We start from the raw sequence: 19,967 nt of genomic DNA on the forward strand, positions 1-19,967 counted from the left end.
CATATGTACACAAAAAATACTGTCACACTGCCAATTAGCCAAAGCCAGTGCGGGATTAACACTGATACGAATGGTACGTTCTTACAGGGCCCCCACAATTTGGGGCCCCCCACAAACACCTAATATTTTGTTTTAATGTTGGTGCATACGACAAGAGAAGAATCTCGAGGTTTTCCCAAATGTGTCTGACGTTGATGATAAGTAACTGCAGAGAGGAGAGTTCATGCTCTAAGCGATCAGAGATGACCATGTATATTGTTGCGGTTCTGAGAATGTACATCTATCTATAATTCCAGCAATCTCTGTGTGTGTGTGTGTGTGTGTGTGTGTGTGTCTGTGTGTCTGTGTGTCTGTGTGTGTGTTTGTTTGTTTGTCTGTGACCGCTGTTTCTCGACAACCACGGGTCCGATATACTTTAAACTTGCCAGGTATATTGCTGGGGACCCGAGGATGTGCCTTTTCAAGGTTTCATATTAATCGGACAAGTAGTTACCGAGCTATGTCCAAAAAACGATTCAACCAATCAGAGAGCAGCGAGCTATCACGTGTGCCGAACGTGCCGAACAGACTCTGCCTCGGACGGCACATTTGAGAGCGTATTCATTTATTTCACGTTGGCAAACTATGTTGGCGTTAAACTATGTTTTAAAACTAATTAAAACTAATTTGCGATTCATCGTAACTGCGATTTGCGACCTTCCGGACAGTGAAGACTGCACTTCCGGCAGCCAATCACAGAACGCGTTGTTGCGAGCCGAGCCGAGCGCGTGCGCCATTACGGTTCGTAATTCGATTTCTTCCGGAGAAAATAATAATTTCTCGATTTCTTATGCGCATTATTTCTCCCAGAGCGAAGGGCGGAAGCGAAGAGCGTTGTTTTTTTTGTTTACGGGCGTACGGGCGTACGGGCGGGGTAGAGCGTACGGGTAGCGTTTTTTTTTTTTTTTGGCAAGGAACGGGCACCCACGTACGGGCATGCCCTAGTATTGATTAATAAAGGTTAAAGGTTTTGCCCCCATAGTCCACATGCAACACGTAGGCCACCTTAGAACATTAGTTATGTCATAGTACATGTGTAGAATAAGGTCATTCCCAATAGTGATACCTGCGTTGTGTAAAATAAATAAGCTTAGGTCCCATTCATTTTGTGGCCCACCCTCCAAATATACCTCGTTGGGCAGCATCCAGTCCGCACCCCATTTTTCCTATTGCCCTCGCATTGGGATGCTCAAACCAGCCAAATGCCACGAGGTAGGCCTGAAAAGGGGGAGGAGGTCGGGGTGTGGCCACGTCAAGCAGACGTCAAGGGCAGAGCCGGTAAGAGCCAACGACCAACCAGGGCTCGGGTGGAATGGCGTGAGGGGCGTGGTCAGACGCGGCTGGCAAATTCCAGAGGGTTCGCTGGGCCGCGCTATATAAACGCGCACGCAAAGCCCTTCCACAGGACTGATGAGCGAGGGGATTTGTAAAAGGACTGATGAGCGAGGGGCTTTGTAAGAGGACTGGCACGATTTGCACATTAAAGAAGACTTATTGAGGGGATTGATGAGCGAAGGGCTTTGTAACAGGACTATTGGGAGTGGCGCTTTTGTCTAAAGGACTCGTTGAGGATTGCCTGTGAAAAGAACTCGCTGGGGAACTTTGACTGTGAAAGGTCTCGTTGAGAATTGGCTTTGAAGGACTATTGGAAGCGGCGCATTGCAGCGGACTTGTGGTAGAGGGGCTTCGGCATTGGACTGCATTGGGAGCGCACATAGCGCCGGTACTTCTATGTACGCGGCCGCGAAGTGACCGCCTAGCCCAGCTTACCGTTCCCCCCCCCCCCCCCCCACCCATAATTGTCCGGTCTCCGTCAACGACACTATCACAAATCCCCCTTGGTATGCGAGGAATGCCGCCGTTTGCTCAACCCTCTGCGTCCTACCATCTGCTTCACGGCGAGTCGGAAACCGGAGCGAGCTGTGGACGCCATTCCCTGGACCATCGCCCTGACCATCTACATCCCCGTGTGAGTGTGAGTGTGTCTGTGTGTGTGCAGGCCCGTTTGTCCAGGGATAAGTTAAGACTGTTTTTAAGGCTGCACTGTGTATTCTGCTTCTTCTTCTTCATTGTACATTGTGTAATAAATTGCTTGTTATTCCTTTTCCTCTTGGTTCGACCGTTTTAGTGATTTCTCAATTGGGTAAACGTGGCACGATTCGGGACCGCTCAAATCGGGTTAGTTCCTGTTAACAGCTCGGATCACGGCTCGCTATCGCTCGGCGTTTCCACCTAAAATCGTGGTTCGGCGGGGTTATTTCCTTGCGTCCTTGGAGGCGCTGGTAATTAGGTAATAGGAATAATTCGGCCGACCACCCTATTCAGCGCTGACCGGAAGGAACGTAATAGCTCTGGATCACGTCGGCTAGTAAAAGACAAGGGGATTAATCCCCCCTTGGTAAGCGGAAGGCCGACGTTTGAGATCCGCAACTATATATCGCTCTACAATGTACGTAACAGCAACATTTCACTGTGCTAAGTTCTCCGATTTCAGTGCTGCTAAAACGAGAAGGGAGTGTTCATAAATCATGTAGTGGGTGGGGCGGTGAATTGGAAGTAGGTCAGCGTAAAACTTTCGTGACCCCCCATGTACCAAGGGCAAACTTTTTCTCCCCCACCCATCAGCAAAACTATTGCCCAACCTCCTCACCTAACTTAGTTAAGAGTATCCCTAACCTTTTCCCCTGACGACTTGTCGTAAATAAGACTGTTTTAGTAATATAATTTATCAATTATAATATTAATACATAAATACTCCTAAAATACGTGTCAGACGGAGGACACGGCAGGAAAAGTTTGTTGCAAAACAATCACTAACTTCCCCAGTGACAAAAAGACGAACACATGCTAACCTTTCTAGTGTTTCTGTTGTACAATAATCTGTTGTGCACAACATTATTCCACTTACCTATGAAATGATACATTGGAGCTCTTCCCTGTGGCATTTGTGCAACCAAATGCAGCACATTGAGGCATATTTTCAGCGTGAGACTTATGCAAAGCTGTCTGTGTCAAAAAGTTTGAAGCAGCTGACAATCGGCCCTCCAAGATGGCCGTCTCATTACTTCCGGCTGTTTCAAAAGAGAGGCTTCATTGGCTCTCCAGATTCTATTTATAACCGTGTTTAAAACACGCCGCCTCGCCTATTACACCGCCGCGCATGGATCTCAATTTAATATACTCAGCCTGCGACACCGCCGAACATGGATTTTTATTTATGAAACGCCGCCTGACACACGGCCGAACATTGATTTCGATTTCAAAACTGCCGCCTGACACACCGCTGAGCATGGATCTCGATTTTAAAACCGTAGCCTGCTACACCGCCGTAAACGGATCTCAATTTATAACCGCCGCCTGGTACATCGCCGAACATGGATTTGATTTAGGAAATCTCCGACACACCTGCAACAGCTCTCCCTACCTCTTCCTCCTCTTCCACATCTTACCCTACCGCTCCCCCCCCCCCTGTTCTGTATCCGATGCTCCCCCTCCTCTTCCTTAACAGTATGGACCTCAAATATCCGAGGCCTTCGCTCAAACTTGTCTGATCTCTCCATACAGGTTGCTTCTGACAAACCAGACGTGATCTGCTTAACAGAAACTTTCCTCCTTCATGATGTCTCTGATTCCTTGGTATCTCTCCCAGGTTACTCCCTCCTCCGGTATGATAGACCTGAGCCTCGTCCTGGAGGTGGGGTTGCTATCTTTATAAAAAACTCTCTTCCTCACTCGCCCTGCACTGCCCTCTCTCCACCTCACCCCCAGGAATACCTTTGGCTACGGCTTCCCCTTCGCTCCCACCTTTTGTTCATATGTGTGTTGTACCGTCCACCAAACAGTGATGACTCCATCTACATCTCGCTGTCTGAGAATATGGACCAACTTCTATCTACCCATCCCAACTCTCTCTTCCTCATATGTGGTGATTTCAACTGTCACCATGCCAGTTGGCTGGGTGTGGGTACCGCTCTCACCAGCCATGGCTCTTCAGCAAAGGACTTCTGTGACTCACTGGGACTGACACAATCTGTCAATTTCCCAACCCGGATTTCAGTCAACGGAGCATCTTCTCTTCTGGACTTGGTTATGTTATGACTAACTTCCCTGAAAATGTCTGCTGCTCTTCTTCTGCTCCAATCGGCTCTTCTGATCATGTGCTTGTTAAAGTGGACATCTCTCTGACCATTCTCAGAGAGCCTCCTCAGCGTCGACGAGTCTGGCATTTCACTCAGGCCAACTGGCACGGTCTTCAAGCAGCCATCAATCATTTGGACTGGTCTCCCATCTCTACTGCCTCTGACATAAATTCTTCCTGGGAATTCTTCCAAAGCAAACTGCTCTCTCTCATGCACAGATTTATCCCATCTCGTCTTCTGTTGTCTTACCCTTCCTCCCGTCCATGGTACACGGAATCTTGTGGTGAGGCTATTGCCCAGAAACAACTTGCTTTCGTCTCCTGGAAAGCAAATCCAACGGAAGGAAATCTCATTTCCTTTCACAAAGCCCGAAACAAGTGTGTGTCCACCCTCAGGAGAGCCAGGAAACAATATCTCTCCGTTCTCAGGACCGAACTCTCTTATCTGTCTCCCTCTTCCAAATCCTGGTGGCGTCTGGTCAAATCTGTTTCTGGTGTTTGTTCCCCCTCCATCCCCTCCCTCACCTCAAATGGCCACACGGCTGACTCCGCACGTGAAAAAGCTGAATGCCTCAACTCTGTGTTTGCCTCTAAATCTTCTGTCCCAAACCCATCCCTCTCTGTACCCACCGTACCCAGTCGTACCCAGCTGCTCCTGGACTCTGTGTCCTTTCCTCCTGACAAGGTGGAAAAGTTTCTGTCAACCCTCGACTCGGATTCTGCAACTGGACCTGACGGCATCAGCCCATGGGTCCTAAAATCCTGTTCTTCCACTCTTTCACTCCCTCTCTCTGTTCTCTTCACCCTCTCTTTTGCTCAAGGTCATCTTCCATCTGTTTGGAAATCTGCCAACATCACCGCTTTGCACAAAAAGGTGCAAAAACAGATCCCAGCAACTACAGACCAATCAGCCTTCTCCCAATTATCAGCAAAGTCATGGAATCCATCATTGCTTCAGATATGAAATCTTTCCTCTTCTCCAATGGCTTGATCTCTGATCATCAATTTGGTTTCAGACCTGGACACTCTACTCTGGACATGCTGCTTCTGCTTTCTCAACAATGGATGGAGGTCCTCAATGCCAAACAGGAAATTAGAGCAGTCTCCCTTGACATATCACGTGCCTTCGATACGGTCTGGCACCCCGCTCTGCTCACCAAACTCTCCTCTTTTGGTATCCATGGAAATCTCCACGCATGGCTGGCGGACTTCCTCTCTAGTCGTAGTCAACGTGTGGCCCTGAATGGGTTTCTCTCATCTCCTCTTCCTGTTCAGGCTGGAGTTCCACAAGGCAGTGTTCTGGGCCCTGTGCTTTTTCTGGTCTTCATCAATGATCTCTCTGACTCTCTTGAAAATCCTCTGTATCTCTTTGCTGATGACTCTACTCTCTGTCACTCCATTCTTCATCCCTCAGATCGGCAGTCTGCTGCCTGCTCACTCTCTGCAGACCTGGACAAAATCACAGACTGGGCAAACAAGTGGAACATGTCTTTCAATCCTGACAAATCTCACACTCTTACGATGTCTCTCCGAAAAGACCGACTGGACAACCCTCCCATCCACTTTCTGAATAATCCTCTCCAAGAAGTTCTGTCACTCAAGCTTTTGGGTCTCACTATCTGCCATGATCTTTCCTGGGAAAACCACATTTCAAATCTGGTCTCCAAAGCCAGTCGCCGACTAGGCATCCTCCGTCGTGCGAAGTCCTTCCTTGGCACACCTGAGCTCCTCACCACATACAAGGCTTTCATCCGCAGCTCAATGGAATACTGCTCTCCCCTCTGGGCTGGTGCTCCTGCCTCACACCTAGCTCGTCTTCACGCTGTTGAAACCAAAGCATTCAGAATCATTGGAATCTCCCGCGATGAAGCTAACTCCAAGGGCCTCTCACTCACTCACCGCAGGCAGGTTGGTGGTCTTTCCATCTTCTACTGACTCCTCTCTGGCCTTGCCCCCCCAGCTCTCTCTGGGCTCTGTCCCGCAAATATTCTTACAGGTCGCACAAGATCTGCCTGCAACCCTCTTATGGTCAAACTGCCAAAATCAAGACTCTCTGCTCACCTTCACTCCTTCATTCCTCTTTTCTCCCGCCTCTGGAACAAACTCCCTCACTCTCTTCAATCCCACTCCACCCTCCAGGTCTTTAAAACTGCTGTTCACCACCATCTCTTATCTTCCCCCATCCAAAACCTTGATCTTTTCTACCCCCGCTAATTTCACCCCAATTCCACTTTTTTGAAATACCAACTTCTGTCCTGGAAGTCCTTGGTGTCCTTGTGTTTTATACTTCTCCCTCCACCCCCCCCCCCCCCTTCCCACGCCTCCTCCCCCCAAGCCCTCTCCCTTCCACACATCTCCCTGCTCTCAAATGTTGTGTTTGTGTGCTTCCCCTTCTCTCCCCATCTTGTTTTCCGCTCCCTCTTTTTGTGTGTTTTGTTTGTCTGGTTGATTTGTTTGTGAAGTAAATGTTAGCTCTCTCTTTCACGAGCCTCGATTCAGTATACAAAAAAAAAAAAAAAAAAAAAAAAAATATTGCCTCCTGCTACACCGCCGAACAAGGATCTCGATTTTAAAACCACCACCTGACACACCGCCGAACATGGATCTCGATTTTAAAACTTCCCTCGTGATTTGATGATCAAACCGAATATCATGTGTGTGCAACAAACTGGGCTGAAAGCGTAAGTACCGGTATTTTCAAATTTCTGGTTATACTTTAATCCAATTAGATTAATGAACAGGATTAAATAATTAAATTAATATATGTGGGAAAATTACATATGTAATTAATGTACAATGTAGTTTTCCCACATATATCAATTTAATTATTTAATCCTGTTCATTAATCTAATTGCTTTTTTCGCCCCCAGTGGTGTTTATAATAGAGGACATGAATTTGTCCCCCCATTGAAAGAAGATCCTCTCGTGTTCAGGCTGTTGGTGCTCCTATGGTTTGCAGCGATTGCCCCGGAAGCATTGACGGAAAGAGAGTGGCAGACGTAATTAAAATTTGTGATATGGCCACGGGCGCCCTTTACCCACAGTCAGGGGTGTGCCCTTTACCCACAGTCAGGGGTGTGCCCTTTACCCACAGCCAGGGGATGCCCTTTACCCACAGCCAGGGGATGCCCTTTACCCACAGCCAGGGGATGCCCTTTACCCACAGCCAGGGGATGCCCTTTACCCACAGCCAGGGGGCGGCCTTTACCCACAACCAGGGGGCGACCTTTACCCACAGCCAGGGGGCGCCCTTTACCCACAGCCAAGGGGCGCCCTTTACCCACAGCCAGGGGGCGCCCTTTACCCACAGCCAGGGGGCGACCTTTACCCACAGCCAGGGGGTGCCCTTTACCCACACTGCCAGGGGGGTGCCCTTTACCGTCCCTTTACCCACACTGCCAGGTGCCCTTTACCCAACAGTGACAGGGGGCGCCCTTTAGTAACAGACAGGGGGCGACCTTTACCCACAGCCAGGGGGCGCCCTTTACCCACAGCCAGGGGGTGCCCTTTACCCACACTGCCAGGGGGGTGCCCTTTACCGTCCCTTTACCCACACTGCCAGGTGCCCTTTACCCAACAGTGCCAGGGGGCGCCCTTTACTCACAGACAGGGGGTGCCCTTTACCCATACTGCCAGGGGGGCGCCCTTTACCATCCCTTTACCCACAATGCCAGGGGGTGCCCTTTACCATCCCTTTACCCACACTGCCAGGGGGGCACCCTTTACCCACACTGCTAGGGGGGTGCCCTTTACCCACACTGCCAGGGGGTGCCCTTTACCCAACAGTGCCAGGGGGTGCCCTTTACCCAACAGTGCCAGGGGGCACCCTTTACTCACAGACAGGGGGTGCTCTTTACCCACACTGCCAGCGGGGCGCCCTTTACCATCCCTTTACCCACACTGCGAGGGGGTGCCCTTTACCCACACTGCGAGGGGGTGCCCTTTACTCACACTGTGAGGGGGTGCCCTTTACCCAACAGTGCCAGGGGTGCCCTTTACTCACAGACAGGGGGCGCCCTTTATCCACACTGCCAGGGGGTGCCCTTTACCGTCCCTTCACCAACACTGCCACGGGGCGCCCTTTACCGTCCCTTCACCCACACTGCCACGGGGCGCCCTTTCCTCACAGACAGGGGGTGCCTTTTACCCACACTGCCAGGTGTGCGCCCTTTACTCAGCCATGGGGTGCCCTTTACCGTCCCTTCACCCACACTGCCAGGGGGCGCCCTTTACTCAGCCATGGGGTGCCCTTTACCGTCCCTTCACCCACACTGCCAGGGGGCACCCTTTACTCACAGACAGGGGGTGCCCTTTACCGTCCCTTCACCCACACTGCCAGGGGGTGCCCTTTACTCAGCCATGGGGTGCCCTTTACTCAGCCATGGGGTGCCCTTTACCCACACTGCCAGAGGGCGCCCTTTACTCACAGCCAGGGGGAGAATTTTACCCACATGTCCAGTGGTCCTGCAATACAACATTGCATGGTGGCAGCACTTGGATTTGTCTTCAGGACACTGATTGGCTGTTTTTGGTGTTGTCCTTTGATTTATATATGCTTGCCTTATAGAGTCACACTCAATATTCCACCGACTGTAATGGTGTTCTGCTTTGATTTTGGCTGCCAGGATCCCACGAGTTTGGGTGTGCTCTGCAGGTACAGAGCATACTTTCATATTCAGCATCCTCCCTGCAGCCAGGTCATGGTGGCACATATCATTATGTAGAGAACAATGTATACAAGTCTGTTCTGATTGCGATGGAAAAGCTTTGTGAAAACATGAAATAATTCCTTTGGTGGGGAGAGATTGTGAGTCCGCAGGTGGAAAGCTGATCAGTTCACCTGCAGAGATCAGTAAGAAACTCCACCTACACTCCAACATGTGATCTGCAGGTGGCATAATTGTTCGAGTGTCCACTCTGAATCTAGGTCTCCAGGAGGTCTGTGGTTCGTAACCCAGTCTGGGCCATAGCAAAGACTAAAATGGTACCTGATGCTTCCTTGGTCCTTGCTTCACGTTCAGCGTTTAAAAAGGATAGAACACGGACGTTCTCTCAGCCATGAATTGCTGAAGCGACTCCATTAATCTCACCTCGGCATGGACATCTATCTACGCCACGCCCGAGAATGCATTTATTGGCTGGGCATGAATGCTAATGTACGTGACTACGTACAGAAATGCGATACCTGCAATGCCACTGCAGCCAAGCAGTGCAGAGAAGCTCTAAACTCTCACAAACTTCCAACACGTCCGTGGGTAAAGGTGGCCGTCGACATATTCTACCTCCATGAGAGGTGATATCTCGTACTGGTGGACTACTTCTCGGCCTTCATTGAGGTTGACTTCATTGATGATGTGAGATCAGTGACCATAATACGCATCCATGATTTATTTTAATCAGTGGTTTATACCAGGAGAACACGTACTATTGAAGATATTTTTACGGCGTAGCGCATAGGGCAAAGCCGTCTAGAGCAGTGTTTGTCCATCCTATGTATGTATGTCCCCTCAAACGTATACCAATCAGAGCGGAGGATCTGGTCACATGACAGGGTGATGTGATTACATCTGATGTCATTACGGTGTACAACGGCTGCCTCTCCACACACCGCCATTTTGATTTATATGCCGTTAATGCCGAACATATTGTCAAATCTGTTGTATATCACAATCGCCATGCTCTACCTTTATGTTTTTCATTCAGTGTGAAACACAAACAAACCGATTGTTAAAATGACCATCAAATATCGAAAGCATCGGCGTTACGGCTCTTCCAACAATACGGCACAGTACGTATAGGCCTTAGGCGTTAAGACTCATCTTCGGACCCTTCGGACAGGTTTCTTAATACAGTGCTATCGTTTCAGTAGTATAGTTTTCGTAATAATAATAATATAGTAAATATAACCATAACATTTAAATCTCAATGTCGTGAATGGAAAGTTAATGGATTGAAGCGGTGTATGGTCCATGATCAATGATGAGCGATGTTTGGCACTAATATTAATAATGCGGAAGTAAGGAATTAGCCTCGGGTTTTTTTATTTATTGTAATTTCATTTTTGAAATAATGATAATGTAACGTCAATATTATAGTAAATCTAATCATAACACTAATCCCTTCGTAGTGACTGCAAACGTAATGGAAGTTAAAATATATCATCTTATACATATTAAAGTAGCGGCAGTTTTGTGTCCATTATGTCATTACGTCTATGATGTCATTACGACGGCTGACTCCACCAACCGACATTTTAATTTACTTGTTCACCCGCTCACTAAGGGAGCGGCAGGAAGGGTCATTCCTCTTTGGGGTATATAGATTACAGTTGATCTATGGTCGGGTCTCAATGACATTGGGTGTTTGTTCATTTACCAAGTTTATTGTGGAGAGATCGCCAAGTTGTTTAAGCATTCGAGCAAGCACTCCATTCAAACCCCTTCAGGAACGGCTGGCTTGGCAAGTGCTAGCTATCTGCTTGGTAAATGAGCACAACTCCAACCCTTGTGGGGTATATAGATTACATTAGATCTTCGCTCAGTTCTGAAAGTAAAACGTACCTCATGGATGTCGGGATTCCTCCAAATTTCTTTGTTTAATGTTATAAACAGCATTAGCGACTGTTTGAAAAGCTAATCATGTGTGTTTGTGGTTTATAATATTTTACAAGCCTGGCTACACCGCTGTTAGACCTTTGATCTTGTTTGTATACATCAGTCGAGACTCGTGGAAGTGCTAGTACAGTAAGCTACACTGAACGTATCAGGAGTTGAAAGCCAAGATAGAGGGAGACTTGGACAAACAATAGGTGTGGGGGCAGGAAAGAACAAGATGGATAATACATAAGGAAACTCACAGAAGGTAAAAATGGAAGTTTGGAAGGCGAACGGCTTGGGGTGGGGAATTTATGCAACTGTTGAATGTGTCCTGATTTATCCTCCTTGCGGTTGATCTGAGTAGCGTTTCCGGGGCGATAGGTCGGAGGTTGTAATTGTAATGGTAGCACACATAATGCAGCACGTGGCATTGGTTCGCTCGACAAATGAATTAACCACAGTGTAGTCGCCAGCGCTGTTCCCCATTTGCCTCGTTCATCTCACCGATACGGTAAATTGATTTTGGGCACTAAGATCCAGCCAGATTTGAGTGTTGCAGATGGCGTCCGTGGTCTCTTGAAGACACACCACCCTCTTGGTATCCCGAGGTGACATCCGTAACAATGCTGCTTATCGTTGAGGGAAGAAGAGGATGATGCAGAACATGTATGTGCTGAATGGATGGGTAAAGGCTGTATCCAAGCTGTCTCTGCCAGACCTTCGGAAAACAGTGCATGATAGGGATGTTTGGAGAAATCTGATCATGAATGTCACCAGAAGTCAGACACGACTTGATAGAACACAACTTGTGTCTTTGCTTACTTGTTTGTATGTTTCTTTGTGTCTTTTTTTATTTGTGTTTGCATGTGTCTTTGTTTATATGTATATTTGTGCGTGTCTTTGTTAATGTTTGTTCCTTTTTTCTGTGGTTGTTTGCACATGTCTTTGTTTATGATTGTTTGTATGTGTCTTTGTTTATCTTTGTTGTATGTGTTTCTGTTTCTATGTGTGTGCATGTGTCTGTTTCTATTTGCCTGTATGAGTCTTTCTTTCGATTTGTTTGTGTGTCTTTGTTTATGTTTGTTCGTATGTGTCTGTTTATATTTGTTTGTATGTCTTTGTTTATGTCCTTGTTTATGTTTTTGTATGTGCCTTTGTTTATGTTTGTTTGCATGTGCATGCAAAGTTTTTTGATAGGTGGCAAAAAAAAAAATTAATATGTTTGCTGGGGTTCAGTGGACCCCAATCTACAATAATAAAAGGCAGTGTGTGTGTGTGTGTGTGTGTGTGTGTGTGTGTGTGTGTGTGTGTGTGTGTGTGTGTGTGTGTGTCTCCTCTATAACTCCAAAACCATGAAACCTAGCAGTCCCAAACTTTGCATACATACTTCTCGACCGCCAAGGAATTGCATGAATGAAAACAGGGTGTTTGGGGGAGGGGGTGATAAAACACCCTTTTTGAAGTGGATTAACGGGGTTCTCATGAGAAGAAAAAGAAAAAGAAAAAAAAGCCTTACCCAAAGGCGGTCTGCCATCTCGGTCAGCCCACTGTCACATCGCTGGGTTCTTAAGCTGCCATTTTGTTTTGGCCTATTTGAACGTGCCTTGCCTTGGAAGCATGATCTTCTCTCATGAAATATTTAAAGCTTATAATCAAAATTTGGATTAGGATTTGAGGATCGGATCCAGTAGACTAAATAAGTGTCGAAATCTGGAATGAAATCTGAAAAGCTTAACATCATTAGTGATTCTTATAACTAAGTGTATATCACGGACCAATTAAAGAATATAATCAAAATCTGGATTCCGATTTGAGGATCAGATCCCATACACTTAATAAGTATTGAAATCTGGAGGGAAATCTGACAAAATTGAACACATTAGTGATTCATATAACTAAGTGTATATATTGTACTCAGCTTTCAGCAATGCTGTCCTTCTTCTTCTTCTCCACACTGCCGAAGCATTAAACCTAACGTTTCCTACTGTTCCAACAATTACATCGAGTGAAGAAAATATTAAGGAATGTGTCCCAAGTGTAACTTTATTTAGTAAAATGAAAATAATTAACCAGTGGAAATTGAGTACAATGAAAATAATTAGCAGAGAGATTGACGGCAAGGCTTCTGCAGGCCCTCCTGTATAGTGTATACTCCGTGGGTACATCTCCGAGTGAGGAAGGCAAAATATATCGGATTAAAAATCGAATTCAAAGAACGCGGCCCTCCTGCTATGCCTATAGTCTACTTCATTCATTTCATTCCTTTAAAAAGTAGAAAGTACACCGATGGACGAACAAGCCTGTTGGGTCATACTAAAATACAGCAATTCTGGCCAAAATGTACCGTTCGTATTTCTGGCAGAATTATGTCGTTCTTTGCTTTTAGTATTTTTCAGAATCTTGTCATTTTTTTTTTGTAGTTAAAGGGCTTTTTTTGTAGTTACAAAGCAATTATGTTTGTCTGGCACCGGAATTGAGTACCAGTTCACTGGTAATTCCCTGTTTGTCGTTAAAGGTGGCAAAAAGGATTGGCGTCAGGAAGGGCATCCGGCCGTAAAACATTGCTTCAAAAAGGGGACCAAAAAACAACAACAACCATGGTTCCCGAAAAAGGCCAACCTCCGCTTTGCGGGGAAAAATGGCCTCTAAAGGTGGTTTGGCACCGGAATTAACCTAAAGACCGGTTTGCAGGATGGATGTTTGTTGCTCTTGTCGGAAGCTCACCTTGCATCGAGCACATACACTTGTGACAGTGCAATGACTGACTTGTCACATTTTAAAGCTCCATGAAAGAAAAAGGAAAACTGCATAAGTACCGTGTACATACAAGTAAGATACGCCATCGTACGAGCGCTCGAGGCGAGTGCAACAAACGTAAATTTCAAACGTGCCCTAAATATATGGCAATGACGTATTAAAGCGGACATGTACGTTTCGTTAACCTACGATTTGACAATTTTAGGCCTTACCTAGTATATTGGAAGAATTCTACATAATTTGGGCATACTCCCAGCCAGTGGTCCTGCAAGACATCCGAGTCAACAAGAAGTTGGACAGATCGCTGGATTCACGAATAGGGGGCGAGGGGGCAGGCAAGGGGTCTTGACACAAACGACTTCTGCAGGGTAATCGATTGTTTTGTAATATTATCCTTGAAACGAATCTGACTTGTTGATTCCAGGACCCTGATTCAAGCAGTTGCACGTCGCACGCAAACAGGCGGACAGATCCAGATGGAAGATGGTGCAGACATGTCAAACATATGAAATTGAAGTCCTGGTGGGATTGAACAGCCTCAGGAAGGCACTTTCACGAACGGGGGGAAAAAAAGAAAAAAAAAGGAGGAGTGCAGTACACCTGGATTTGTGGGGGTTTGGAGGGGGTTACTTGAAGAATGCTTCATCGTAAGAGATGCCGATCATGTTGAGAGTTTTAGATTCCACAGATTTCAAGAGACAGACGATATGCTGGAGTGCCAGCCCGCAGGAGAGAGCAGTATACTGTCAGTACTTTCTGCTTTCTACATTTTTGCGTTTTCAATTCCACATTCAATCGATCAACTTGATAATATACCGCCATTCACTATTTCAAAAGCTTTATTCAATCTAGTTTTACACCCCTGCAACAAGCAATCACAGACCATTTTGTAAAACACACCAAGAGCAGGGTATAGGGACACAACAGAGGGACATTTGTGGGAATAATGGGCGAGGGAAAGAATGGGAGGAAGGAAATGGACCGGGAAGGAAGGATGGGGACACAAGTGGTGAACAATCTGGATACAAGTACAAACAGTGAGAATGGGGCTGAAAAAAGAGGAATGGAAAGCAGGGGATGAAATAGCAGTAGACCAAAAACAGAATGGTGCATGGAAGGAGAGGGGAAAAAACACAAGAACCTGGAAAGAGGGCTTGCGGTGGGGTTGAGGGGCAGGTAGAAAAGATCATTAACGTGGATGTGTGATGACCTGAGGAAAGTAACAGCCATCTTGAAGCATGGTCGGGAAGAATGAGATTCGACACACTGAGGAAGTTGATTCCACAAGTAAGAGAAATAAGAAACAGGTGGGTGCAGGTGAGCTGTACTGGGGTACAACCTAGACTCCGAGAGGAACCTGGAAGTGAGGTGGTGGTGAAATGGAGTACTCCACATCAAACAGCAGATGACATTCGGACTCCAGAGCCAGCCTTGTAGGTGCTAGACATTCGGATTTGACAACAAACATTTGGCCTGACAGAAAATGTCCAGTCTGCGGCTGGCTCTGGAGGCCAATTTTGGATATGTCGCTTTCCCAAGGGAGATCGTGTTTGATGGTGAGGTCCAAAGTTAGAGGGAATGAACCTCTTCAAGAAGTATGTTAAGGATATAGACGGGTGGCTCGTCAGATGATCTTTTTGGAAAGTCGGAATGAATTTGTGGGGTTTGTCAGGGTTTAGAGACACATTCAAGGTGTTGAACAAGCTACTGATTGTTTAAAGGTATGCAGGGTAGGAAGAGGAAACTGCCTGCCTATTCGAGGAATGCTACGGCAGAGGGTGTATACCGTCATCAGTGAAAAGCTAAGGAGGTTTTTTCCAGAGAATCAGAATGATCGTTGATGAAGATGAGGAACAGGACTGGGGACAAGATTGCCTTGGGCAATTCAGTCACGACAGGTAGAGGAGATGAGAGGACCCTGCTCAGGGCCATGTGCTATGACAGTGGAGAAAGTCAACAAGCCATGAGAGGAGGTGGCATTGGATTCCTTCATTTGAGAGTTTGGAGAGCAAGGCAGGTGCCAGAATGTGTCAAATGCTCGAGGTACAGACATTGTCCGAGATTGAGGGCCTCCATCTATTGTTGGGAGAGGAGATGGAGCATGTCCAGCGCATGTACAAAGTAACCGGGTTGGAAACCAAAACGATGGGTTGATATTAGGCCTTTGGTGGAAAAGAAAGATTTGAAGTGAACTGCGATGATAGATTCCATGATTTTACTTGTGAACTGGAAGTAAGCTAATATACTTGTGATTAAGAGGGTCTGATTTGTGCCCTTTTGTTCAACGCAGTGGTGTAGGCTAACTTCCAAGTCGAAAAAGGTGCCTTCGATAAAATGATTGGGTAAATAGAGCAGACAGAGGAAGAGCAAGAGTGCCGGTCGAGGTTTTTAGACAGCATTGTTGTCTGATGCAGTAGAAGACACATGCCGCCTTCGCAGAATCGGAGTCTCGGGATGCCACAAACGTACTTAACTTCTCAGTTGAGAAAAAACTGTCCAGGAGTGGTTGTGTGCAAGTCGACCTGGTCGGTACAGGGAGTGAGGAGTTGGATAGACAAGATTCGAAAGCAGAGACATAATTGAGACATTTGGCTTTCTCATGAGCTGCGGTCGCATTTGAAGTGAGGGACAGGTTGGAGTCGAGGTGAGGGTGAGGGTGAGGCAGAGGCATTTTCCTTATGCTAAACGAGGAACATATAAGGAACCTCAACACAGACCCAGGAGGAGGCCATTTGGCCCATCATGCCTGTGCTTCATCTCCACACTCCAATTCAATCTCCCAGTCTATTCATCGTCTACGATGCTAACCCAATCTTCACAATGCTAAGGTGATAAATCCTGGTGGAAAGGAAAATATATGAAGAGCAGTTATATGTAAATATCAAATAACTAATGTCAATGCAATGTAAAATATTGGACATGGTTGTCATGTCAGCAAGTATTAAATCCTTGAGGGAATAAACCTTCGCTTGCAATGATGACGTCACAATGGCTTTGCTTACGAGCATAGTGGTGCATCATCAGTTCATAGCGAATTCATTTTTTAATCTGTTCGCTACGACGTCGACAGGTCACTTTATAGCCCTTTTTGATCTTTCTTCCAAATCTCCACTTTATAGCCTTTTTATATTTCTTTCTTGCAGTGATGTAAGGCTCATGGATGAGCTTGCACATATATCACATGCAGGACAAGGACATTAACAGACAATGGACAAACGTGAAATATGGGATTTGAACCTGGGTCGAAACATCATTAGCCGGGTGTTCATATGGGAACACACAACATGATCTCCACTTTTATAGCCATTTTGATATTTTTCTATAGTAATCTTGGCTCATGGAGGACCTTGTGTGCATGTATATGCATATATATCTGTATATATATATATATATATATACGTATATATATATATATATATATATATATATATATATATAAATATATATATATAATGTGTGTATATATATATATATATATATATATCTATATATATAAAGTAGAGTTGGCCTCTATCTATGATCTCTAAGATCTCGAGAACCCGTGGACGGATTTGCGAGCGGAAAGTACTGTTCGACTCGGGATGGTCCCAGGAATGTCACGGAGACATAAACATTTAAAAAATTTCGGGTTTTAAAATTAGCGTATTATTAGCACTAGCAGAAGAGAGAGGGATTCGAAGGGAGGGAGCGCAGCGCTTCTAGCGCTTCTGACTACAGCACACCTTAAAATTAAAAAAACTTCGGGTCTACAATCTCTAAGATCTCGAGAACCCGTGGACGGATTTGCGAGCGGAAAGTACTGTTCGACTCGGGATGGTCCCAGGAATGTCACGGAGACATAAACATTTTAAAAATTTCGGGTTTTAAAATTAGCGTTCCCCTCCCCTCCTCTTCCCCCTCCCCTCCTCCTCCCACTCCCGTGCAAAGCCGGGTACCTCTGCTAGTATATATATATATATATATATATATATATATATATATATATATATATATATATATATATCTATATTATAATAGCCGTAGATGATTCTGTCTGTCTGTCTGTCTGTCTATCTGTTGGGTGTCTGTCCGGGGTGTGGCTTACTCGGTTTGCAGAGTAGCTCCACCCATAGCTCCACCCATTCTGGGAGTGGCTATAAACAAATATCCACCATTTTATTAACTCGCATAGCTTTGAGTCCTGTTTTGTAGGCCCGTGGTGTCTTGCTCTCCCCCAGTTTTATTTCAAATCAAATTCGATAAATCATTTCATTTTTCACAGTCGCTAACATAGTTTTAGACTCGGTTGAAAAAAAACGGGAAGAAAATCCGATGAAAGTTGCCGTTTATAGAACGAAATGAATTCTCAAAGGCCTGTAACTTCAAGGCCATTGAGTCTCTCTCACGCCTTTATCTCCAATCTAACTCACCATATGATTTCATTTTTATCGATGGTTTTACTTTTAGACTCGGTGTCAGCAATAATTGAGAACAATCCACACACGCGGGAAAATGCAGAGATATATTTTTTAAAATCGCGTCATGGTGTATCATACACCGCCCAACATGACACCGCCGGCAATGTGTCGATATATATTAAAAATTCGCTTTTGCTTTTCCGTTATGATATATTACTATTTCGTTTGATGATAGTCGTCACAAAAACGTCAACAATGATGCCGACATATATTTCTTCGTTTTTATTTCATTCAACATATTAGCCGGAAGTAAAATATGTTTCAGGAAATTACCGAGAGATATTTCTTCGTTTTTTTTATTAGTTATGTGCGCATACACTTTAAATAGGTTTATTTGAAATCTTTAATTTTCCACAATATAATTTACTTGCCATTTATCATTTGATGATTACGAGACAAATTCCTCTTGAGGATCGTGACAATTCATGCGTTGCGTGGAAACTTCCATTTCCAAAATGAATGAGACGATCGATGAAGAACGACTCGGTGTCACCAACGCGGGAAAATGCAGAGATATATTTTTTAAAATACACCATATCACCGCACAACACCGCCCAACAGCCAACAAGTATCATACACCGCCCAACAGCCAACGAGTATCATACACCGCCCAACATGACACAGACAGCAACATGTCGACATTATCGCTTTTTCTTTAAACCGAGTGAACCGAGCCGAACCGAATACACCGCGTGAATTCACCGAGCGAATTTCAGCCAATTCCACCTATTTCTTCGTTTTTATTTTATTCGCTACCAGCAGAAGTACCCAGCGTTGCCGGGCGGGGGAGGGGGGAAGGGCACGTACACTTTAAACATGTATATACATGTGGGATGTGGGATATATACATGTGGGACATGTGTACGTGTGTGTACGTGTGTACGTGTGTGTGTGTGTGTGTGCGCGTGAATATGTGTGTGTGTGTATATATGTGTGTGTATGTGTATGTAGGCTAACCCCCGCTCTAGCAGGGAAAATGGCCTTAAAATGCATGTTGTTGTTGTATGTGTATATACATGTCTGTGTGTGTGTGTTTGTGTGTATATGTGTCTGTACGTGTGTGTGTGTGTGTGTGTGTGTGTGTGTGTGTGTGTGTGTGTGTGTGTGTGTGTGTGTGTGTGTGTGTGTGTGTGTGTGTGTGTGTGTGTGTGGAGATGTATGGAGATGTATATATGTGTATATATGTGTATATGTGGATACATATGTGTATACATATTTGCATATGTGCATATGTGTATATGTGTCTGTACGTGTGTGTGTGTGTGTGTGTGTGTGTGTGTGTGTGTGCATGTGTGTCGATGTACGTGTGTGTGTATGTGTATATGTGTGTGGGTGTATATGTGTGTGTGTGTGTATATGTAAACATGGGCCGGTGTGTGTGTAAAGTGTGAGGAGGTATTGGAGAGGAAAATGCAGAGATATATTTTTTTAAATCGCGCCATGATGATAAACGAAAATACACCGCCTAAAATAACAGTCGACATATATTTAAAATTCGCCATACACATCCATGCGGGAATCCCACGGGCATGGATGTGTGTGACATTTCGACATATTGAGTTACATGCTGCGCCTGCACATTCAGTTATATAAGATGGTTACTGGCAATTGATCACATCCACAAATGATGTAATCCACACAATTTATGTACTTTACATAACGTTAATAGGAATACATGCCCGTGTAGATGGGAAATACAGTTTGTTTGAAATAAATCACAAATATCAGAAGAAAGTTTTTTAAACCATTTTATATAACTGAATGTGCAGGTGCAGCATCGAACTCAATATGTCGAAATGTCACACACATCCATGCCCGTGGGATTCCCACGGGTGACCCCGCTAGTATATATATATAATGTGTATATATATCTATATTATAATAGCCGTAGATGATTCTGTCTGTCTGTCTGTCTGTCTATCTGTTGGGTGTCTGTCCGGGGTGTGGCTTACTCGGTTTGCAGAGTAGCTCCACCCATAG

General features: G+C 45.4%; 1 long non-coding RNA gene across 1 annotated transcript in view; it reads right to left on the reverse strand.

Moving 5' to 3' along the window:
* The window catches only part of LOC144888504 (uncharacterized), a 502,585-nt gene that overhangs the window by 158,526 nt on the left and 324,092 nt on the right, over nt 1–19,967 (reverse strand). The window lies entirely within an intron of this gene.

The sequence above is a fragment of the Myxine glutinosa genome, chromosome 12 (assembly GCF_964187855.1).
Source record: "Myxine glutinosa chromosome 12, kmMyxGlut1.1, whole genome shotgun sequence".
NCBI lineage: Eukaryota > Metazoa > Chordata > Myxini > Myxiniformes > Myxinidae > Myxine > Myxine glutinosa.